The sequence below is a fragment of the Canis lupus genome, chromosome 33 (genome assembly GCF_048164855.1).
Source record: "Canis lupus baileyi chromosome 33, mCanLup2.hap1, whole genome shotgun sequence".
NCBI lineage: Eukaryota > Metazoa > Chordata > Mammalia > Carnivora > Canidae > Canis > Canis lupus.
In genome coordinates, this window is record NC_132870.1 from 21,804,761 (window position 1) to 21,829,784 (window position 25,024).

The following is a 25,024-nucleotide window of genomic DNA, read 5'->3' on the forward strand; positions in this document are numbered from 1 at the left end:
GAAAATGAGTGAAAATATCAGTGAGGGTGACAAAACATGAGAGACTCCTAACTCTGGGAAACAAACAAGGGGTAGTGGAAAGGGAGATGGGTGGGGGTATGGGGTGACTGGGTGATGGGCACTGAGGGGGGCACTTGATGGGATGAGCACTGGGTATTATGCTATATGTTGGCAAATCGAACTCCAATAAAAAATATGCAAAAATAAATAAAGAAAGGACAATTAACCCCAGTTCTTCTCAAAGAGGAGGGAGCACTCCTAAATTCATTGTACAAAGCGAGCATTATCCAGATATCAAAATCAGAAAAATACACTAGATAACAAAACTATAGGACAATATCCTCAATGAACATAGTTCTCAATACAATACTGACAAACTGAATTTAACAGCACATTAAAAGGATTATACATGATCAAGTGAGATTTATCCCTGCAAGCAAGCATAGTTCAACATATGCAAATAAATTATTCTAATACATCACATTAGTAAAATGAAAGAAAAGAATCATATGATCATCTCAATACACACAGAAAAAGCATTTGACAAAATTCAACATCCATTCATGAAAAAAATTTCTTAACAAATGAGGCATGGAAAAAACATATCTCCACATAATAAAGGCCATATATGATAAGCCCATGGTTAACATCATACTTAATGGTGAAAAATTGAAAGTGTTTCCTCTAAGGTCAGGAACAAGACAAGGGTGCCCACTCTCACCACTCCTATTTGACATAGTACTATAAGTTCTAGCTGGAGCAATTAGGTAAGATAGAGAAATGAAAGGCATCAGAATTTGAAATGAAGATTAAAATTGTCTCTATTTGCAGATGACATGATTTTATATAGAGAAAATCTTAGAGACTCCACCAGAAAACTGTTAGATCTAGCTAATAAATTCAGTGAAGCTTCAGGATACAAAATTAACATAGAAAAATCAGGAGTGTTTCTATACTCTAACAATAGATTTTCTGAAAAAGAAATAAAGAAGTTAATCCCATTTACAGTACCATCAAAAACAATAAAATACTTAGGAATAAATTTAACTAAAGAAGTGAAAGATCTCTACCCTGAAAACTATGAGACATTGATGAAATAAACTGAGGTCACAAATAAGTGGATTAAAAAATCAATATTGTTAAAACATCAATACTACCAAAGCCATCTATATATTCAGTGTAATTTCTATTAGAATTTCAATGGCATTTTTTATAGAAGTAGACAAACAATCCTAAAATGTACATGGAACCACAAAAGATCCTGAATACAAAGCAACCCTGAGAAAGAAGACCCAAAGTCGGGGCATCTCCTGCCTTCAGTTCAGGTCCTGATCCCAAGGTCCCGGAATTGAGCCTCGCATCAGGTTGCCTGTTCAGTGGGGAGTTTGCTTCTCCCTCTGCCCCTCCCCACCACTCATGCTCTTTCTCTCTCTTTCTCAGATAAATGAAATCTTTAAAAAAAAAAAAAATAGAGGCACAAGGCATCATCTTCTGATTTCAAGCTATACTATAAAACCACAGTCATCAAAATAGTATGGTACTGGCATAAAAACAGACAAATAAGCCACCGGAACAGAACTGAGAGCCAGAAGGAAACTCAAGCATATATGGTCAACTAACATTTGATGAGGAAGCCAAGAATACTTGATGGAGAAAAGTCTTTTCAATAAATGGTTCAGAGATAATTGCATATTTCCATGTAAATGAATGAAACTGGACCCATATCTTTTACCAATCACAAGAACTAACTGAAAATGGATTAAAGACTTAAATGTAAGACCTCAAACCATGAAATTCCTAGAGAAAAACATAGAAATAAAGCTCCTTGACATGGGTCTTATAATGATTTTTTGATACAACACCTAAAGCACAAGCAACAAAATTAAACACCTGGGGCTACATCAAGTTAAAAAGCTCCTACATAGCAAAAGAAGCCATTAACAAAATGAGAAGACAACTTACAGAGTGTGAAAAAATATTTGCAAGCTATATATCTGATAAGGGGTTAATATTCAAAACATAGAGAGAACTCATACAACTCAATAGCAAAAAAAAGTAACTCAATTTAAAAATGGACTGGGGCACCTGGGACTGTGACTCTTGATTCCAGGTCATGATTTAGGGTCGTGAGATTAAGCCCTGCATCAGGCTTCATGCTGGCATGGAGCCTGTTTAAGATTCTCTCTCTCTCACTCTCTCTCTCTCTTCCTCTGCCCCTTCCCCACTCTCTCTCTTCCTAAATAAATGAATAAACAAATAATAAAATAATAAAAAATAAAAGGGGGCAAAGGACCTGAATAGACATTTCAGGTCTCCTATATATAAGAAGATATACAATAGGCCAACAAGTATATGAAAAGATGCTCAACATCACCAATCATTAGGGAAATGCAAATTAAAACCATAAAGAGATATCACCTCACACTTAAAAAAGCTATCATCAAAAAACATAAGAAATAACAAACCCTGGCATGGATGTGGAGGAAAGGAAACCCCTGTTGGTAGGACTGTAAATTGGTATAGCAACTATAGAAAACAGTATGAAGTTGCCTCAAAAAATTAAAAATAGAACTATCATATGATCCAGCAATTCCACTTCTGGGAATATATCCAAAGAAAATGAAAACACTAACTTGAAAAGCTATCTGCAAACCCGTGTTCATAGCAGCACTATTTACGATACCCAAGACATGGAAACAACCTAATTGTCCATCAATGGGTGAATGGATAAAGAAGTTGGGATTTATTTATGCAGTGGAATATTACTCAGCTATAAAAAAAAAAAAACAAGGAAATCCCACCACTTGCAACAAACTTGAAGGTATTACACTTAAGGGAAATAAATCAGAGAAAAAACAAATACTATGTGATCTCACTTACATATAGAATAATTAAAAAAAAAACTGGTAGAAAGAGAAATTAGACCTGTGGTTGATTGCCAGAGGTGGGAAGTAGGGAGTGCAGAAGGTAGTCTAAAGGTACAAACTTCTGGGTGTAAGAGGGGGTTGTAAGAGGGGTAAGTGCTACAGATGGAATGTACTGCATGATGACTGTAGCTGCATGACATATAGGAGAGTTGTTGAGACAGTAAATCTTATGAGTTCTCATCGCAAAAAGAATTGTTTTTCCTTTTTTTCTTTTTTATTGTATCTATATAAAAGATGGATGTTAGCTGAGTCTACAGTGGTAATCATTTCCCAATATCTGTAAGTCAAACTATCATGCTGTATACTTTAAACTTATACAATGATGTATGCCAATTATTTCTCCAAAAAATGGAGATAAAAAGAACTTATTGAAGTAATTAATTATTTTAAGAATGTCAATAATATCAAGCCACTCCTACTGCAAAAGAAATCTAATATAGCAATTTCTTTAAAACATCTGAATCCAATGACCAAGATATCATCGTCATTTTATAGCTTAGTGCGTTCCCACATTAGGGTTTGTCATAAGACAACTAAAGCAATTGAATCTGGTAATTACTGTACCATGGGGCTCTCATCTAGAAAGAATGACCATGTACAGCTGAGAAAGTGTGTGTGTTAGTTTCTGAGGCTGAACTGAACTCCTTTCCTAAGTAGGGCAGCAGGAATGAGGCAGAAGAGCTGACTCTATCTGTCTCTTGTTGGTCGTCTTTCCTTCTCTGGCCTCCTGGGTGTAACAGATGCGAAAGAAAGGCTTTGCACAGTTATATCTAAGCCAGGAGAACCATCCCCAGGGAGGGTTCAGTTAACCTTCATTAGTCGCTAACTATCTTTTGCAGGTTGTTTCTAAATTAAGTTCTGTAGATTAGTGGCTTTCAGTCTTCCCATGCATGAAGCCGACTGCTCTTGCTCCTGTGAGTAATCCCTAAGGAAGTCATAGCCATGATGATCCATGCGGGGGTGAAAACTAAACTCAAGACCGGAGGGGTTTTTAGAGTAATAGTTTTTTTTTTTTTTCTTTTTCATTTTCAGATAGTAAAGTAACATAATGATATAGAATGCTAGTCAATTAAAATGCAGTTATCTTTCAAACAAGAGGCTTTACAAAATGATTTTCAAAAAAAAAAGACAGGTGTGATAGTTGCGTCTGACATTTGGCCATCAGCCACAAAGACTATGGGGGTAAACTGAGAATCTCCCTCCCTCTTCTCTCAGATTACACTCTACCTGAAAATGTAAATGTAAGATCTGTTGTTCCAGGTGGAGTTACTTTAATTCGCAGCGAATTTTATCTTGCTGTGAATTGTAGTTACATTGTCAAGATGAAGAAGGATATGTGGTTGGACATATTCTTGCTGATTTGTTAAAAGGCACCTTAATTTTGAGTTCAGCCTTACTGGAAAGCTATCTGGAAATATGTATTCAAAGTTTTAAAACTTTTCCTTTAACCAAGAAATTGCACTTTCGGAAATTTAATCTAAAGAAACAATTAAGAATTTATTTGTCCCAGATATGTACCTCTAAGAATATTTGCATGAGAACTATTTGTAGTAATGAGAAATCAGAAATAATCTAAATGTCCAACAATAGAGGATTGATTAAATCAACTCTGGCCTGGTCATATCCTTGAGTACTATTCAACTCTTTAGAGTGATGTTATAGAAAAATTATGTATTGATATAAAAAGATATCCAGTATATATTCTTACTTTAAAAATATATCTTATGCCCATTTTTAAAAAAACCAACTAAACATCTAAAATGTGTTGAATATTTACTATGCACTGACATTCATATACAACTTCATATTTAATCCTAAAGCAATTCTATGAAGTAGATATTAATATTACTATTACCTTCACTTTACAAATGATGATTATTCTCAAGGTCATAGGAGTAATAAATGGCAGAACCATGAGAAAGAAAGAGAGAGAGAGAGTAAGGACAGAGAAAGATCGGGAGGTATGGATTAGTGAGTTACATCCTAAAGGATCTGCTGCAAGATGTTAAAAGCTATCATCTATAAATAGGATTGTGAGTATTGTTTCCTTCTTTTTGTGCCTACATTTTTTTTTTCTATAATGAGATTGAGGTGGTTTCATCATTAGAATTGCTTAGTCTCTCAAACATCTTTTCTTTTCCTTGATCCTTTTCAGGATGGCCTCATATATACCTGAGAACTCTGGCTCATGTGACCTCTTGGTTACAGGACTGGTGGAGAAGGCATGAATTCATGCAGAGTCCTCTAGATCTTGCCAAGCTCTGTCACAGAGTGGCTAGTCAACTGCTCCTTGTACTGGTGACTAATGAGATGAAATGAATCTTATTTGACTTGTTGGATAAATACTTCCACTACCAATGACCACATGGTCTTTGGTCATTGATCTCCCCACTCTCAGAGGCCTCCTCTTTCCAATACCAGGCTCTACAGACCAAAGATGCCCTAAGAAACACTGTGTTCCTCTCAGTCAGCACCTGGGCATGTTCGTTCCCCATGAATGCTCTGTGTAAACTGAGGGGTTACCTCTTTTTCTTATTGTGTTAAGAACAGATAATATAAGACTTACCCTCTTAGCAAATTTTTAAGAGTATAATACAACATTGCTAACTATAAATACATGCTATACAGCAGATCTCTGGAACTTATTCATCTTGTGTAACTGTAACTTTGTATCTCTTGGACAGCAACTCCCCATTCCCCCTCTCCCTAAGCACTGAAAACAATCATTCTACCTTGTGCTTCTATGAGTTTGACTATTTCAGATAAAAGGTATAACCTCTTAAACTCACTCCTGCTGGTGCCTTTCCACCATCTCTCTGAATCTTACTGGAAGTGGTTACAAGTCTGGCTTCCCTTAGCTCCTTGTACACTTTTTCCAGCGTGCTCAGGCAACTAGGATTCCTCTGCGTGTTTCCTCCCCTGTCACCATCTGCATCTACCTCCTTCTCTCATAGCCCATCTCCAGTAGAAGAAGGAAGTCTTTCTTTTTTTCTTATTTCTATCAGATCAGGACTTGCCTTAATGAAATCTTTATGAACAGGTACACCAGGCCTGATTTTGGGTATGCTAAAGGTGAGGATAGAGGAATTTCCTCTCTCCAGAATGACTACTTTTCAGAATTTTATTGAAAATTATGTTTTAGATGCCAGAGGAGGAATAGTAGCTCTTTATTTCTCTTGATATACACGCAGCAACATTTTGAAAACTTCCTTAACAAAGCAGTCAGAAGTATCAAATGAATTTCTTCAGAAGATATAGGGGAAGTCAGTTCAAGAAAATTCAAAGACATGGGGCACCTGGATGGCTCAGTCAGTTAAGCATCTGTCTGACTCTTGGTTTCAGCTCAGGTCATATCTCAGTGTCATGGATTGAGTCCCACATTGGGCTCTGCACTCAGGGCAGAGTTTGCTGGAATCCTCTCTCTCTCTCTCTCTCTCTCTCTCTCTCTTGCTCTACTTCTCTCCCTGTGCTCACTCCCTCTCTCTCTCTAAAATAAATACATAAAATCTTTTAAAAAAGGACAATTCAAAGACACAATATTTACATTTCCCTAATACATTATTATAGAAAAGATTGAAATTTGGCATAAAGATTATATACTCAGGGAACAGGACAAATTACATAGGCTTTCAGAAAAATGGAAAACATCTCAATTAGTGAAAGTTTGAGAAAAATGATCAGATGCTATGTCTTTCTATAAAGCTCTGAAAAAATATTGAGAACATTCTCTAAGAATGCTAGGGTAGTGGCATGCCATAAATGAGAGTTAGAATAGAAAGGCAAATTTGGAAATAGCCATAAAAGGTACTAAATGAAATACGTAGGATACTTTGAAAGAAAAGCCAACTCAGGAGTAAGAGGAACTAAAAAAGGACAGTGGAGAACTACAAACAACCACTTACAACAAAAGTACATGGAGCTTATCTTTGAGGTCAAACAGAACAGAAATCAAATGCAGCTTTGCTAGTTACTGACTATATGACAACTGGAAGTGACCAAAGCTCACTTTCACCAACTATTTATTCATTTAAAAGATGGAGATGATAATACCTAACACAATGACTTATACAGACAATAAAAATCAGATAATATGTAAATGAGAGTAAATGACATATGTAAATTTCTCAAAGTACTGTGGAGTATATAATAGATGTTCAGTAAACAGTGGCTAAACACATGTCATCAACACTATCATACTCCATCATCTCACTATCACTATTATTAGAAAAGGCACAGAACATATGAAAAACAACTAGAAAAAAGGTTATGGTTCAGGTCTAGAAGAAGCTATTAGAGATCATTGCCAGAATGGTGAATGAGAATCATAAAAGGAGATATGAGGTAAACCAGACACTCTTTAGGAAACTTCACATGAAGACAAAGGAAAAATGGGGATATATATGAATTCCTCATGGATATGGAACCAGATGTGGTAGTAAATTCAGACTCTTTACAACAGAGTTTAGAAAGGTCAACTTGCTTCCTCCACTGAGCCACACAACTCTGAAACAAGAAGGCAAGAAGAGGAAGAAGCAGAGAAAAAGAGCATGCACTATATTTAGATTTTACACTGATCATAAGAGCCTTCAAGTCCTGTATACATCCCCCACACATGTAGCTTCCATATCCAGAGCATGAAGCCCTCCTTGAGCACAGGATGTGTTGCAACCTGAATGTTCTCCTGGAGCTTCTGCACCCAGGCCTCTTTCTCCCTTCCCGGTCTTCATTTCCCTATCGTCCTATGCAAAAGAATTTTAAGTATGCAAAAACCTTTACTATTCGCTGCACCTGGTGCTATGCTTACGGACACAGATCTTGACACAGGAGCAAGATGGCTTAATGCTTGGGATTGGCATTTCAAGAAAAGAGAAGGATGCCACAATGAAGTCTTATCTGTGAGAGCCCCCTATCAGACACAGTATTTGGAGAGGTGTTCAATATTTGCCCCTTGCTTAAGCCTGCTATTTTTTGTTGTTTCACTGCAGTTCTTCAAATTTGTGGAGCTGTCACTTGTTTCTAGCCACAGTATGGCAGGCCCCGGCCCTAACAATGAACATGCTGATGAATTATCGCCTTTTTCTAGGGCTCTCCTCTAGGAGTTCCACATAATTATGTGACCAATTAGCAGATGTGTCTGCTGGCTGGTTTGTTGCCTACTTCTCCACCAGGCAGGAGAGCTTTATTTGGGAACATTCTATCCTGACATGAATAAGTTTGTTTACTTCTGCCAACAGCCCCATATATATGTCTGTTCCCACACTGCATAGAGTTCCACAGCTGAGTTGCTATAATTGCAATTGTGAGTTATTTTTTTATCTAAACTAATATTACTATCTGCCCACAGTCTTCTTGGTATGTTTTTGTTTGTTTGTTGTGTTTTGTTTTTTTAGGAGAGAGGGGCTGAAATATCTCATCTTCATCAATGCAAACTGGCATATAGAGAGGAGATTCAGAAAAAAAGCAATTTGCACATTCAGGGACCTGGGAAATGAAAGTTTGCATTATTCATATTATAAAAATGCTTTTCTCCCACAATAGAACTCCAGAAGTCCTTTACTCAAATCATTTACTCTGATATAAATATTGTGGCTAAAAGTCCTGACCTTTGGCTTATTCTATCATTCAGTTCTCAAAGCTACCTGTTCATTTAATTAATGCTTCATGCCTCGAACACATTTTTTAGCATATGAAAACACTAGGTAGGCTCAAATCCCCAGAGACTTCTGAAACTCAAACAATTCTGAAATCCAAAATCAGTTTATTTGTGATCAATTTTTGCTAAAAACTTGCTACCTTTGTTCCATTCCATTCAGTTCAACAAATGGAATGTGCCATGCCAGGCAGAGGGGGAGACAAAGATGCTCTCAAAGATCTGAAGGTCTCCTGGGGAACACTGGAACACAAACAGATCCTTTCAACCCAATGCCTAAGTGCTTTCTCAGGCCTTTGCACAGGTTGCTATGGGAACACAGAGAGGCAACCTCTTACCTGTTGGCAATTTGGAGGAATTGGAAGATCTGGAGGAAATGGTCACCAGGACTAGGATGTGAGATTTGTGTATGAATTGATCAGGCCAGTGAGGAAGATGGGCATGTGCATTCCAGCAAAGGAATTCACACTTACGTGTGAAGTGTGAGTGAGGAAATGACAGTAGGTCAGAGTTTGAGGTGAACCATAACACATTGCTATGTCAACCATTTTAACCTACAGAAATGGTGGTTTCATGTGGTTCCACCTCATCAGTGGTGGTCAGTTACAGATGACTTTGTATTAACTTCAGGTTGAACAACGTGTGCTTTCTCTTACGTGGGGTAGAAACAAATGAAGAATTTTAAGTAGGTGAGTTTCTTACTCAGATCTGTACTTTAGACAGACCATTGTCACAGGTAAAGAGAGTGGCCAAAACCAGTTGGCTCCCCACCTTCTTTCTGCCTCTCATTTTCTCTCATTGGATGATAGCCCCGGTGAGAGCTAGTGCAGGTCCGAAGTAAGATCCAGATACTAAAGCAGAGGTAATTACAAGATAAAATCTGTCAGACTAGTTACTGATTTCCAGTGGAGAAAAGGAGAGGAGAAGTCTCAGGTTTCTGGTTTGTGTCACCAGAGGGAATTTGGAGCCATTAACTCAAATGAAGCCTGGTTTGGGGTGAAAATAATGAGTTATGTTTTGAATGTATTGATTATGGGCTTCCTGTGGAACATTCCAACAGAGACAGTTATCCAGAAGGAAAATGAATATGGGCATCTAATCCAGGGAGGACTCTGAACTAGAATGAGAAATCTGGGGGCCATCAGGTCTTCAGAGGGCAGGGTGGGAACAGCCAGTACAAAGCATGAGAGTGGCTGACACTACTAAGAAGCATGCAATTTTCAAGGGAACTTTAGAGAGCTGATGTTTTCTTTACTTGCTTTTTAACTGAAGATGCTTTAAAAATAATCTTATTTGTAAATGTGAAAAAGAGCTTCCCTGATGAAACGGAGGTGAGAGCCACAGAACCCCACTTGCCCAGGCTCCCTATTCCTTTTTTCCTTCAGAGAAGAAGCCCCAGAAATCTCCAGGGAACACTTGGGAAATGAGAGATCTGGATCTGGGGTCAGAAAACTGAAACCCACGGGCCACATCCAGCCCACTGCCTGCTTTTGTAAATAAAGTTATATTGGAACAAGCTACGTGCATTCTTTTTCTTATTCTGTGTTCATGCTATAGCAACAGAGTTGAGCTGTGACAAGGACTGTGTAGACCGCAGAGCCTAAAATAATTACCATCTGGCCCTTTACAGAAAAAAGTCCCTGACCCTTGGTCTAGACTAAACCCTTGATTTCAGGAATGAGAAGACTGAGGCCCAGAGAATTTAAATAACATCTGAAAAACTGCTCAGGCTAGAATACATCTTGGGATCCAGCTCCCACTCTTCTTCTCTTTAAAAAAAAAAAAAAAAAAAGCAGAATTAGTGATTAATTTGCAAAAGAATGAACTGGTTGCTTTACCCACCCACAATAATTCTCATAAGAGCAGTAAACTAAAAGCTCTTTTCACTGAATTTCCTTTCACTTTGGAGCAAAATACAGTCCTTAGTATTTCGTTGTTGCTATTATCTTAGAAATAAACTCCCTTTATCTATACTACCAATTATTCTATGACAAATTACTCCTGCCTAATTTGATGAACTCAATTTCTTCCCTAGTTGAACATTTTCTGTAAAAATGTGAAGTATCCTCTTTCCTACACTAAGTAAGGCATATTGGAATATTAGGTCTCCAGAGTGGAGTCAGTAGTCGGTATGGTGGTTCACAGAGGTGCAACATCTGCCGTTCCAAGTCGCAGGCACAGGTCCTCATTACCCACCCACCCTGGCCCCCTGTGTGGCTCCTTCCCCTTCCCTAACTCGCCCCTTTCCTGCATCGCTCCTGTAGCCAGACACTGTGTAAGAACTGGGGCCAGGGGCCAGCAGGAGCTAGCACAGAAGAATGCTGGATCTTCAGAGGTGGAGAGGTGAACGTGAGGAGCAGGGGGCTGGGAGGAAAGCCCAGCAGGTGCAGGCACGGTAGGCCTGCTTTGGGTTCTCCCCTCGCTTCAGTCCTGCTCTCACATTTGGACAGAGAAGAAACACAAGGCAGGAGGCACACATTGCAGAGTTCTACATGTAGTTCAGACAGCACCAACTGGGAAGGGGGAAATTTCCCACGGCTAACCAGCAGGATTGTAATGTAGTCACAGGTCTGGCGATGAAGAGACGTGAATTTGGTCTTGGTTCATCTGCTGATGACAAAGCATTGTTGTATGGCCTCCATTTTCTTCAATCTGTGTCCCGTTTGTCTAGAGCAATAGAATGAATATAGAGACAGTAATAGCAAACACTTATTTGTCATGTTTCTTTTAAGAATGGAAAGGGAGAAGGGATCCACCACTAAGAAAAGGGAAGAGGTTTTTTTTTTTTTTTTTTAAGATTTTATTTATTTATTCTTGAGAGACAGAGAGAGAGAGAGAGAGAGAGAGAGGCAGGCAGAGGGAGAAGCAGGTTCCATGCAGGGAGCCTGACGTGGGACTCGATCCCGGGACTCCAGGATCACACCCTGGGCTGAAGGCAGGCACTCAATTGCTGAGCCACCAGGGCTGCCCGGAAGAGGTTGTTTTTATTTATTTATTTTTATTTATTTATTTATTTTTTAAAAGATTTTATTTATTTATTCCTGGATCGAATCCCACATCAGGCTCTCTGTATGATGCCTGCTTCTCCCTCTGCCTGTGTCTCTGCCTCTCTCTCTCTCTGACTCTATGAATAAATAAATAAAATAAAAATCTTAAAAAAATATTATTTATTTATTCATGACTGACAGAGAGAGAGAGAGACAGGCAGAGGGAGAAGCAGGCCCCATGCAGGGAGCCCGACGAAGGACTCAATCCTGGGACTCCAGTATCATACCCAGGCCCAAGGCGGTGCCAAACCGCTGGGCCATCGGTGCTGCCCAAGAGGTTGTTTTTATAGATAAACAAGAGCAAATAATAATAATAATAATAATAATAATAATAATAATAATAATAAAAATATAAAAAAATAAAACAAGAGCTATGGTGTTTAAGAATATCAGAATAAAATTTCCATTGTGTTTAGCTAAGACTTTTTCTGGACACATGAGGTGAGGGAGAGAAGTGGGATGGAGGAGCATAGATTAAGGAAGATCTTTACAAGAAAATGAGACAGTTAACCCTGATAAGCTTACCAACCCTCTTGATATACTTCTCTCCACTTGTTTTGTAAACCATCAGCTCCACTTCATACAGTTAGCCATGTTATTTCAAGTATAATGAAGAAAAGCATATGTAGGGCTAAATTTGTACCTGAAGGGTAAATATTTTAGGATTATGCATTTATTTATCAAATATTTATATAGCTGCTTAACTATTGCCAAGAACTATTGTAATAGCTTCATAAATATTAACTCCTTCTTAAATAGTTATGGACTACATCAGAGAAAGAACTGAATATGAAGTTAGAAAAGTTGGTACAGAAAAAAAGAGGAAAACATTATTAGAAGCAAGATCGGGAGGGGAGAATGCAAACAATACAGCGACAACTGGTATTTTATTTTACTCTATCTTGCTTCTACAGAACAACTTCTGTCCTGAACATTTTGTTGCTTCACTTAGAGTATTTCTGTGAGAATCCCATGCTAGCTCAGCTAGCAAGGACACTTTATCTCCCCCGGGGGACATTCACATCAATGATCAATTTTCCTCCCTGCTGGGATTGTTTTATTTATTTATTTATTTATTTATTTATTTATTTATTTTCCTGCTGGGATTTAAAAGAAAAAAATTGCTTAAATTTATATCTTGCTTTTGAAGTTATTCTAGGTACACCTTTTACAGATTTGTATTTAAATATGTAAATTGCAATACCAAAAAATTATTTAACTACAATATTTGTATACTTCCAATTACCAAGAAACTTCCTTAAGTATCTGACAGCCATTTCCTATAACTGCAGTATCCTCACATTTTTACTATTTTCCTTTCACCTATTAGAATCCTCTCTTTCTTTTTTTTTTTAAGATTTAATTTATTTATTCATGAGAGACAGAGAGAGAGAGAGAGAGAGGCAGAGATACAGGCAGAGGGAGAAACAGGCTCCCCACAGGGAGCTGGATGCGGGACTCAATCCTAGGACCCTGGGATCATGCCCTGAGCCAAAGGTAGACGCTCAACCACTGAGCCACCCATGCACCCCTAGAATCTTCTTTTTCAAGAATGTGTCCTATCCTTCTAATTAGCTCTTCTAGATCTTTACATGTCTCTGACTTACACATTTCCGCTGGCTCAATAACCTCGTCCACACAAATGTGGTTGTGTATGTTTCCTTTCATCCTTCAATTCACGAAGTTTTATTCAAAGAATTCAGAGACCCCATAAAACTGTCTTCCTTCCTGCCTCCTCAGCCTTTGTCAGAAGTTTGCTATTGGCCCTTAGTGCTTCACTGCCTATGGCCAGCAGGGGGCTATATGGGTTTATCATGTGTCACCACTGCTGTCTGAATCCATCTATTCCCTGAGCTCATGCTTCATCCTCAAGTCCACTCCTTTCTAAAGATCTTCTTTATTTCTTTATATTATATGAACAGGTGTGTCGATTTCCTTTCATCCATTTATCTGGCAAACACCATGTGTGTTGAATTTCTAGTATGCGCCAGACACAGTGTGTTACCTCTACATATCCAATGATGAACAAAACAGACATCATCCCAGTTCTCATGAAATAAGAGGGAAGTAAACAAATATTACTTTGATTGTGCTAGATGCCAGGAAGGAAATAATCAAGGATCACTGAGGAAAATAAAAGAGCAAGGACCTGTTTAGAGTGGTCAAGAAAGGCTTCTTTAGTGACATGTCATTTTAGCTGTGATCCTAAAGACCTTTTAATGATATATTTCCCTAATTTTCTCTTTTGAAACTTTTACCCTTGTCCTTCAGCCATCTCCTAGCATCCTTTTACAGAGGTCCTTTTCTCCGTTAGCAAAACTAGATTAACACACACTTCCTGCACCTTTTTTGAGACTCATCCAATTTATTGGTAATTGATTCTGGTATGTGTCTTGCGTTACTTTGGTGGGCCCTGTGGCCTGGCCTGTGTGTACCATTTACAGTGTTTCCCTATGCGGACTGTGGCTGACCCAGGCCATCTTTGGATGTCAACTATTATGACACTGGCTGCTTCATTTTTGACCAGTAATTAAACTTCTACCTGCATTGTTTTCCTTCTCTCCTCACTTTTCCTGTTTCCAAAGTAGTCCCTTAAAGAACTCTACCTTCAAAAATCTAGCTACACAAAACACTACATACACACAAAAGCATGAATGAGCATGTAAACACATACTAGTGGTTATCCCTGGAGAGTACATGTAGTGGTTTTCTGTGGCTGTTGTAACAAATCATCACATACACACAGTGACTCAAAACAACACTAATCCATCATCTCACAGTTCTGTAGTTCAGAAGTCCAAAAGGAGTCTCATTGAGCTGAAATCAAGATGATATTTAGAAAAAAGAATCAGAATTTTCTTCATTGACCTTGCCTCATATAATAATAAGAGTTTAGATTTGTGTGGTACTTATTATATTCCAGACACTGTTCTGAACACTTTACATATATTAAGCTAACTCATTTACTATACACTTTTTAATGAGATAGCCATTATAAGGTTATCCTTATAACCATTTTAAAGATTGAAATAGGCATAGAGGAAGAAACTGAGACCTAGTAGAGTTAAGTAACTTACCAAAGGCCACATAGCTAACAAGAGATGGGGCTGAAATTCAAACTCCAGAGTCCAGAATCCATCTTCTGGTATATTCTTATATTGTCAGTCTTATTTTTCTATCTTCTTGTTCCAACATTTTTTCTTAATTTGCCATATTTTTTCATCTCTTATTCCTTTTGCCCAAACCTTTTTTTTGAGAATCTAATTTCTTCTATTAGCGTAGCAAGATCAGAAAAAGGAAGTACAGCATCTCTCATAACCTCTATTCTTCCAGGTACATAAGAGCCAGGAATACTACTGATGATTACTCTTTTTTGGATTATTACCGACTGTTCACTGCTGTGTTCTTCAATCCTCTATTTATGCAAGTTGATTCTAAGTATTTGGTTTCCTTTCACTTTTTTTTTTTATTATTTCTGATGGTGTTTGAATGCTTTCTGCAACATAGTTAGATCCTGTTCTATCACAATCAAGACAAATGTTATACTCTAAAATCAAATTCTCTTTTACATTTATTTTAGAAAAGAAGAAGGGAAACTAATGTATATTGATTGGCTCTTAAGCCAGGAAAGAGGAAATGCTTTTTCAAATGTTTATTTAACGTTCACAATAGAGCTGTGAGGCATGTGGTACCACACTATTTTACAACTGAGAAATGAAACGTTAGAGAATAATTGTATCTATAAATCATTGATGGCTTGCTTTGATCCACCATCTGTTTTCATGCATTATCTCATTCAATCCTCAGAACCAAACAAGGTCGTATTTTTTATCTCATCTATAGATGAGGAAACTGAGGCCTAAGGGGGTTAAATAAATTCCCGCAAATCATCAGGAAAACATGGTTTATCTGACTTTAAGAGCTATTATCTTTTCTCATTACCACACTCAGATCTTGGCTCCAGCTTCTGTTGGAGAATCTGTTATTCTTATGTTTTTCAATCTTACTCTTTAGGAATTTCTATAAAGTGAGGTAAATTCAAATGCCCACAGAACCCAAACAGGTAACAAGAAGGAGCAAGACAAACCATGTGTCAGGAATGCAATGATGTGAGCTAAATGGAAACAATAACTGATCCTAGACCCTAATATCCCCAGGGGCACATGAACAGAACTGATTATGAGGCTGCATCCATGCACAAAATAAAGACTGGGAAGTCCCACACCCAAGAGTGATTGAGACCAACTGGCTGTGGGCTCAGGGGCTTGGAGCCTTGGTATAACATTTTCATGTGGGAATGCCATCCCATGTTCCAGACCTCTAGATTTTTTAAGACAAGATAGAAAGTTATACTTTTAAATTATAGTCCCTAGTTTTTCAATGATGGCAATTAATTTAGCTTTTTGTTCTTGGGCCTCCAGTTTGGGGCCTCTGATCTAAGTGGTGTCTTATGCCTTCTTGTCCACTTGATCTTTACTTTTCTCCACCTTTTCCATAATATCATAGAATTTCTTTTCCTTATAACCTATGTCACTTTTTTATAAAAGATTATTTATTTATTTATTCATGAGATACAGAGTGTGAAGGAGAGGCAGAGACATAGGCCAAGGGAAAAGCAGGCTCCCTGCAAGCAGCCCGACGCTGGACTCGATCCTGGATCCTGGGATCCCCAGGACATCTTTATTACATAACTGAAAGTTTATACCTCTTAATCCCCTTTACCTATTTTACCCACCCCTCCATCCTCTCTCCTCCAGCTGCTACCTGTTTGTACAAGGCATTTATTAGTCTGTTTCTGTTTCATTTTGTTTGTTCATTTGTTTTTTTTTTAGATTTCACAGATAAGTGAAAGAATATTGTATTTGTCTCTTTCTTTCCTATTTACTTCACTTAACAATAGCCTTTACGTCCATCCTTGTTTTCCTAAACAGTTAAGATTTTTATGGTTGAGTACTAGCATTGTGCGTCTGTACACATACATTTACCTATCAATGGAAACAGGTTGTTTCCATATGTTGGCTATTGTAAGTAGTGCAAGAAACATAGGGGTGCATTTATCTTCTTGAATTAATGTTTTTATTTTCTTCAGGTAAATATTCACAAGTGGAATTGTGGATCATATGGTATTTCTATTTTTAATTTTTTTGGGGAAACTCCATACTATTTTTCACAGTGGCTGCACCAACTTACATTCCCACCGAAAGTGCACAAGAGTTTCCTTTTTTCCACATGTTCACCAACATTTTTTTGTTTTTTGTCTTTTTGACACTAGCCATTCTGACTGGGGTGAGGTGATATCTCATTGTGGGTTTGACTTGCATTTTCTTGATGATTACTGATGTTGATCATTCCATGTGTCTGTTGTCCATCCATGTGTCTTTTTTGGAAAAATGTCTGTTCAGGTTCTCTCCTCATTTTGTAGTTGGATATTTCCTTTTTGGTGTTGAGTTGAATGCATTCTTTATACATTGTGGATATTAATCCCTTATCAGATATATCATTGGAAATTTTCTTCCATTCAGTATGTTGCCTTTTAGTTTTATTGGCCATGCAAAAATTTTTCAGTTTGAGGTAGTGTCAATTGTTTATTTGTTTTTTGTTTTTATTTTTGTTGCCCTTGCTTGAGGAAACAGATCCAAAAACATATTACTAAGATGTCCAAGAGTTCACTGACTGTTTCCTTTTAGGAGTTTAATAGTTTCAGGCCTTACATGTCAGTCTTTAATCCATTTTGAGTTGGTTTTTGTATATGGGATAAGAAATAGTTTAGTTTTATTCTTTTGCATATAGCTGCCCAGTTTTCCCAGCACCATTATTGAAGAGACTGCCTTTTCCCCACTGTATATTCTTGCCCTTTTTGTTGTAGATTAATTGACCATATATGCATGGGCCTATTTCTGGGCTCTCTATCCTGTTCCATCAATTTATGTGTCTGTTTTTGTGTCAGTACATAGTGTTTTATTGTATATCCTGAAATCTGTGAGTATGATACCTCCATACCTCTGTTCTTTTTTCTCAAGATTGCTTTGGCTGTTCAAGGTCTTTTGCAGTTCTATAAGAATTTTAAGATTATTTGTTCTAGTTTTATTTTTTTTTAAATGCCATTCGGTTGCACTGAACTTGTAGATTGTTTTGGCAGTGTGGACATTTTAACAATATTTATCCTTCTAATCCATGAGCCAGCATACCTTGCCATTTATGCATGTCTTCTTCAATTTCTTTCATCAGTGTCTCATGATTTTCAGAGTACAGGTCTCTCGTCTCATTGGTTAGATTTATTCCTAGGTATTTTATTCTTTTTGATGCAATTACAAGTGGGATTATTTTTTTCTTAATTTCTTTTTCTGATGGTTTGTTATTAGTGTATGAAACCCAACACATTTCTGTATATTAATTTGTAACCTATAACTTTACTGAATTTATTTATTAGTTTCAATAATTTTTTGGTAGACTTTTTAGGATTTTCCTTATTTGTTTCATGTCATCTGCAACTAGCAACAGTTTTAATTCTTTCTTACCAATTTGGATGCCTTTTGTTTATTTTTCTTGTCTGATTGGTATGGCTAGAACTTCCAGTACTATGGTAAATAAAAGTGGCAAAAGTGGGCATACTTGTCTTGTTCCTGATCTTAGAGGGAAAGCTTTTAGCTTTTCATCATGGAGTTTAATGTTAGCTGTGAGTTTGTCATATATGGCCTTTACTATGTCAAGGTGTGTTTCTCCTATATCCACTTTAAGAGTTTTTTTCATAAATGGATACTGAATTTTGTCCATTACTTTACCTGTATCTCTTGAGATGATCATATAGTCATTCCTATTTTTTAATATTAATTAACATTTGTTTAATTACGTTTAATAATTTAATTACCTTTATTAATAGGTAATATGACTTTTAGTACACAGGTAGAAGACAGCCAAGAGGGGTTTGAAACAATTCTTTCCTCAGGGCCCTCAGAAGAAACCAAACCTGCTGTCATCTTAATTTCAGACTTCTAGCTTCCAGAACTGTGAGAAAATAAGTTTCTGTTATGTAGGCCTCTCAGCATGTGGCACTTTGTCATGGCAACCAAGAGAGAGTATGAAATCCTCCTTCATTCTATGTTCAACCCAGCAGCCAGAGTGACCCTGTTAAGACCTAAGTCAAATCACACCTCTTCTCTGTGAAGACTCCCTAAAGCCAAAGTCCTTCCACCACCATGCAGTGACCTATTCTCCTCTTCTGCCTTCCCAACCCCCTCTCCCACAAAGCTGCCCTCACTCTTTCTGCTTTGGCCACTGCAGCCTTTTTCTGTCCCCCAATCACAAGGCACTGGCTCTACCTCAGGGTCTTTTCACTGCTGGCCTTCTGCCAAATGTTCTTCCCAGGATTCTTCCCAGCACTGGTTCCCTCTCCTCACTTCTTTCAGGCTTTTCCTCAGGTAGAATTTTTTGAGTGAGGCCTTTTCTGTCCATTTAATCTGAAATTGCAATCCCTCCTACACACACACACACACACACACACACACACACACACACACACTCCACTATACCCTTGCCTGAAATCTTCTTCTCCTTAGTCCCCATTACTATCTAACATAGGGTATATTTCATTTCTCTTTTAATATAGTCTATCACCCTACTCAAATGCAAATTCCACAGGGGCAAGGATTTTTGACTGTTTTATTCACTCCTTTGTGTACTGGGCCTAACACATAATTGATACCCAATAAATAGTTCTTGAATGAATGATTCAATAATAAGGAATTAGTGAATAAGAAATTCTTTACACCAATTGGAAGTCTTCCTTCTTCCTAATTGAAAAGCCTTGGTGATGTTATCAACTTCATCCTTCCCTTTTACAACACACTATAATGCAAAACTTTGGTGGTTTTACTGGTGCTATTAACTTACACACCACATGTAACCATGGCATAATGTGGTTTAAAATCCCTAATAGGGCAGCCCTGGTGGCTCAGAGGTTTAGTGCTGCCTTCAGCCCAGGGCCTGATCCTGGAGACCCAGGATCGAGTCCCATGTTGGGTTCCCTCATGGAGCCTGCTTCTCCCTCTGCCTGTGTCTCTGCCTCTCTCTCTCTCATTAATAAATAAATAAAATCTTTTAAAAAAAATAAAATAAAATCCCTAATAAATTTTGAAAGAGAATGAGAAGTCTTTTTTAGTCATAACTATCAATGAGTCTTTTCACCATCTTTTTCCCCTGATAAAATAAATCTAATAAATCTAAAATAAAGCTAATTTCGTTCCTGTTCCAAAGTTCCTCTCACACCCATTTGCAAGGTATCCTTTCTACTATTCCAAGCATCCTTCTTACTTCATAGAATTTGAATTGCTACAATCATATCCCTCCATTTTCTCTCTATGAAATTAATAATCAAAATTCTCAGTGCCTTTTTGCAGTAAATGTACAATATCTGCTTTCCTAGTAAAGCTATAGATTTCTACTTTCTACATGAAAAACAGATTCTGAGCAATATTAAAACCATTCTAGCCATAATAGGATGCTAAACAATAATAGATTTCTTAATTTTCAGAGATTGAACCATATTCTAAACCTGACAAAAGAAAGACTTATAAACCCTGTGTTTTTCAAAATATGGCCTGGAAAAGTTTGGGAGTGATTTTAAGCATCCAATGGGGCAAACTGTAGCTTCCAACTTCTCTGTCTCCAGTAAGCCCCTGAGCTATTAATCTTGTCATTCTTTTGAACAGGACTGCTGCTTTCCTGTCCGCCATGTGACTTACAAGATTAGAGGCAAGATTACATGTCTTCCTTAAAGTCCCTTCCATCAGGATTCTATGAATGTTGCTCATGCTGGGTAAGGAGCTGACCACAAAATACTTCAACTGTCATTGGTGTAAGATTCTTGGTTGGAATATTTTTGGAGTTAAAAGACCTATATTTTTAAGCAGCAATTCAGTCTGCTTTTTAGTTTCTAAAAGATTTCTAGGAATCAAGGTTATAAAGAGACTGCCCTAACAGTTGAAGCTTCAATTACATTTTATTCTTTGACTTGATTTCAATGGCTTCCAAAAAGTATTTGCCAAGTGAGGTCATGGTGGGAGGCAAAAGAGATGCATAATGTCAGTCCTAAAAATGCTTGCCTTCTGGCAGAGAAGATCAAATTAACATCTTTAAAACAGTGAGAAACCAAAAAATGCAAATTGGGTAGTACTAATCAGAAGTGCAGGAGTAGTTCAGAGAAAGGAGAAGAGAGGGACTTATAGAAGTCAGGAAAGGTCTCAGGAATGAGGCAGGATATCAGATCAAAATTTAGGGGAGAATAGGATAAGGGTTGAAAGAATAGGCAAGGGTATACTGTATCAAGAGAAATAGCATAAGCGAAAGCATGGATATCTTTCCTGAGGAATTCTAAGTGGAGGATAAAAATCTTCAGCCTCCAGGCTTTTCCTCCCTTCCTCCAAAATGCACAATCACCTGGCTACTATGGGGTTTTGAAAGCACCCCATAACTGAAGCCCATGTGTATCAGGTGAGAAAGCATGTGGAAGTCTCTTCTTGGAATAATAAGTGAGTCGTCTCTTAGTTTCTCCACTACATTTTGAAGAATATAAGTGAGCAAATGTCAGATTCAAATAGTTCTCTCAAGAAGGATAATTTTAGTTGACCGTTTGGGACTGGAAGCCTGTCTGGGCACGTACAAGCACAGATATCAGTTACCTTTAGTTACTGAGGAGGAGCAGGTGTCTAAACAAAGCTGCTGCTAGCCAAACTGATTTAAAATGACACTGTGCTCCTCCACAGCCACAGGGATTAGTGAGCATGCAGCAGGCCCAAGATCACCTTTTACAGATGGCTTTTGAGGACACCTGCACTTAATTAACTGTCACAGTCAATGGCTACATCTGAACCTGGCATTTTGTTCTGAAAGAGTTGTGAAGTTATAACAGCATAATACTGTCAGGATTAAACCTGGAGAAAGTGACTCTAGGCTGTTTGACCCAGGCTCAGTGTCTTCTGGAATGTTCCTGAGTCTCTTTGAGTTCCCATTTAACTTTAAGTAAGTTAGGTGAAGATGTAACTTATTATTCTTTCTTATTTCTGTGCTACTACTTTTCCTTTTTGCCAGAACATGTTTACTGAGCACTTACTCTGTGCAAGGCTCTCAGCCAAATGTTTGAGCAAAGAAGGGAAACACAGAGATGATGAGAAAATTCATGTCTTCCAACAGTGTGAAACCTCTTTTGGTAGCTCAGTGGGGTAGAGTAAGTCTGAAGCCATAGAACATGGTACAGAATATTCCAAGGGGAGGGAGGGCAGGGAGTGATTAATTTGGGGGGAAAGTTTCTACAATGACTCCTCAGAGTTAGTTTTTAATTTATGTTTTGCAGAATAGACCATATCCTAATTGGGGTAATTGCATGATAATAGGAATGGAAACAGAAGCACAAAATATGAAAATGCATGATGTATTTGAAAAATACATCTGGAGCCTAGTGTTGTTGGAGGGGATATAATGAAAACTATGTGTTATTTTAAATTTATTTATTTATTTATTTATTTATTTATTTATTTATTTAGAGAGCCCATGTTTGGTGGGGGGGGGGGGGGGGAGGATAGAGAGAGAGAGAGAATCTTAAGCTGGCCCCAGGCTGGACATGGGGGATTTGATCTCATGACCCTGAAATCATGACCTGAGACAAAATCAAGAGTCAGGCTTTTAACTGACTGAGACACCCAAATGCCCTCAAAAATATGTTTTAAAAGGTTGGTTGAAGCCAGATGATGGGGAAGTTGAATGCCAGGCTAAGAAAATACAATTTTTTTTTCTATATACAAATGACAATTACTGAAAGTTTTGAGCAAGAAGATATAGCACGACTGTATGTAAATATTAGTATGTGAAGGATGGCAGAATATGCCACTCCAAAATATACTGTTTTGGCATAAGGACTATTATGAGTGGAAGACAATTGAGAAGAAGCAAGGATAAGAATAGCTCCCTGCCTCCCCATATTTATCTAAAAGCAGAACATAAATCTGTAAAGGTGTCCCCTGCCCCTCTCTACCAGAAAGGACAGAAGTTAATCACCAGAGACAACTCTAGCCTTTCACTGGCCCAGAGGAATCTACGTAACAAACCTTGCTAAAACTAGCCCTCAGGTACCATTACTTTCCCCATATATTTGCCTTCCCACAATTTGCCACTCCTAGAGACTCAAAGTCTTTTTCCTCTGTCTTGTCACTTCTCCAAAAAATTATCCTTTTGTAAAGCTTTATAAGCCCAAGTTCTAACCATCATTTTGAGTTACCACTGGATGCTCCCATGTGCATGCACAATGCATTTGTTAATAGACTTCTGTTTGTTTTTTCTTTTATTGATCTGCTTTTTTGTCAGCCCAATTTATGAGGCTCCAGCCAAAAAACCTAAGATGGGTAGAAAGAAAATAATTTTCCCCTCCCCTGCCTGTGCTACCAGGGACATGATGGATGGATTCAAGATTAAAAAGGCCAGTAAGGACCAGTCATCACCATATTTCTAAAACAATGACATGAGATGACAGAGGCCTGACCTGGTCCAGAGACAGTGAGAATGGCCACAAGGGACAGATTCAGTACACAGGCTGAGGTACAGGGAAGAATAGAGGTTGGCTCCAAATATAGCTTTAGTTGGTGTTCACATGTCATCTTCTACCACACTTTCTCTGAATATCCATCTCATGGACTAGGATGTCAAGCTATTTCTATTCACAAAGAAACTTTAACTTATGGACCTTCTAGGTCTTCTAGATCTTCCCAGATCACAATTAACTATAAGTGGACTAAGGCTGGGAAAGGATCTAACTTCAAATCCTAGCTGGGAAGATAGAGATACTTTCAAACTGGAAAGAGGAAACAGCAAGAACCAGTTTGTGAAGAAGGAGACCAGGGACACATTTGATTTCAGCTGCCTGGTGGGCATTATTGTAGAGATGGCCCCATGGAAATTAGGAATGCTCACTTGGTGTTCTCTCATAGCATTTGACAGAGGTGATGACTGCTGTCTCAGGTATTTGTGAACATTCAGGGTAATCTTTTGTTTGTTTCTCTTCATTTGTTTCTTTGGAAATTAACTATTGCAGGAACATTCTAATGAATCTTCCACATTGAAGACAAGATGGAAAATACTCTCAGAGACTGAATCTTTCTAGAAAACTTCATCAGTGTTGAGATTAACACTACAGGAAATCTTGTAACAGACCTATAAAGGCCACATCTTGTCTTTTAAGAGGGATAACAGGCTTTGACCTGATGGCACAGGATGAAGATAATTTATTTTACTTTTATATACATAAAATTGCTTATTTATATGAACAATTGCCTTTGATCTATTACAACAGCTTATGCCTTCCTGAATTCAACCCTAGGACATCCTCTTTCCCAAAGATTCTGAAGAGGGGGGAATTCCCACAAGGGCACACCTTTGCACTGGGCAGCCTGCATGCCTTGCCTCAGGAACAGAAGGGACAGCCCCCTCTTTGTCCAAAATGCTTATTCAGGAGTAACTGGATATTAAACAGTTAGATGGAAAATGTGTTGCAGAGTTTCCAATTCCTCTGAAAGTAAATCTAATGCCCATATTAAAGCCTTCGTTAGTTGAAAACTTTAAAAAGATTCAGATCATTGGAATTGATATGTTTAATTGTTCTTGCCTAACATCTAGATCATCTTGAACAATTTAGGTTATAACATTTGCTTTTACTGCCTCTTAAACACTTGTGAAACATAATTTTTTAAAAGATATTGTTTAGGGATCCCTGGGTGGCGCAGCGGTTTAGCGCCTGCCTTTGGCCCAGGGCGCGATCCTGGAGACCTGGGATCGAATCCCACGTTGGGCTCCCAGTGCATGGAGCCTGCTTCTCCCTCTGCCTATGTCTCTGCCTCTCTCTCTCTCTCTGTGTGACTGTCATAAATAAATAAAAATTAAAAAAAAAAGACCTTTAAAAAGATATTGTTTATTTATTTATTTGTTTGTTTGTTTATTTATTTATGAGAGATTAGAGATAGAGAGAGAGCACACCAGTGGGAGGGGCAAAGGGAGAGGGAGAGTTCCAAGCAGACTCGGCACTGGGTACAGAACCTGACATGGGGCTTGACACACAGCCCAATCTCACAACCCTGAGCCAAAACCAAGAGCTGGATGCCTAACTGATGGCACCACCCAGGTACTGTTGAAACATAATTTTGAAAAATACATTCTTGAATGACAAAAACAAAAATATAAAACAAATTTGATACCCCAGACGTGGGAATTTTGATGTGTTCATTCGTAGTTATAATTCAGCTGTGTTTTGACCCAGATGACATTTTCTGATACTTGTTACCTGCCAAAGAGCATTCGTAGCCTAGGATTCTTGAGCAATTTTGAGTGTGTGTGTTTGAAGTTTGCCTCTACTTCCAGAA

At 38.0% G+C, this 25,024-nt stretch overlaps 2 long non-coding RNA genes across 2 annotated transcripts in view; both read left to right on the forward strand.

Moving 5' to 3' along the window:
- LOC140623457 (uncharacterized) overlaps nucleotides 1-24,188 on the forward strand; it is a 62,926-nt gene extending 38,738 nt beyond the window's left edge. Inside the window, exons 6-7 of the long non-coding RNA XR_012023075.1 lie at nucleotides 20,333-20,439; nucleotides 23,704-24,188. This is a non-coding gene — a long non-coding RNA (uncharacterized lncRNA). The remainder of the gene's footprint in view (nucleotides 1-20,332; nucleotides 20,440-23,703) is intronic.
- On the forward strand, nucleotides 8,833-10,086 carry LOC140623455 (uncharacterized). The gene is made up of 3 exons (XR_012023071.1): nucleotides 8,833-9,094; nucleotides 9,208-9,266; nucleotides 9,963-10,086. It is a non-coding gene; the product is annotated as an uncharacterized lncRNA (long non-coding RNA).
- Nucleotides 24,189-25,024: the final 836 nt, after the last annotated feature.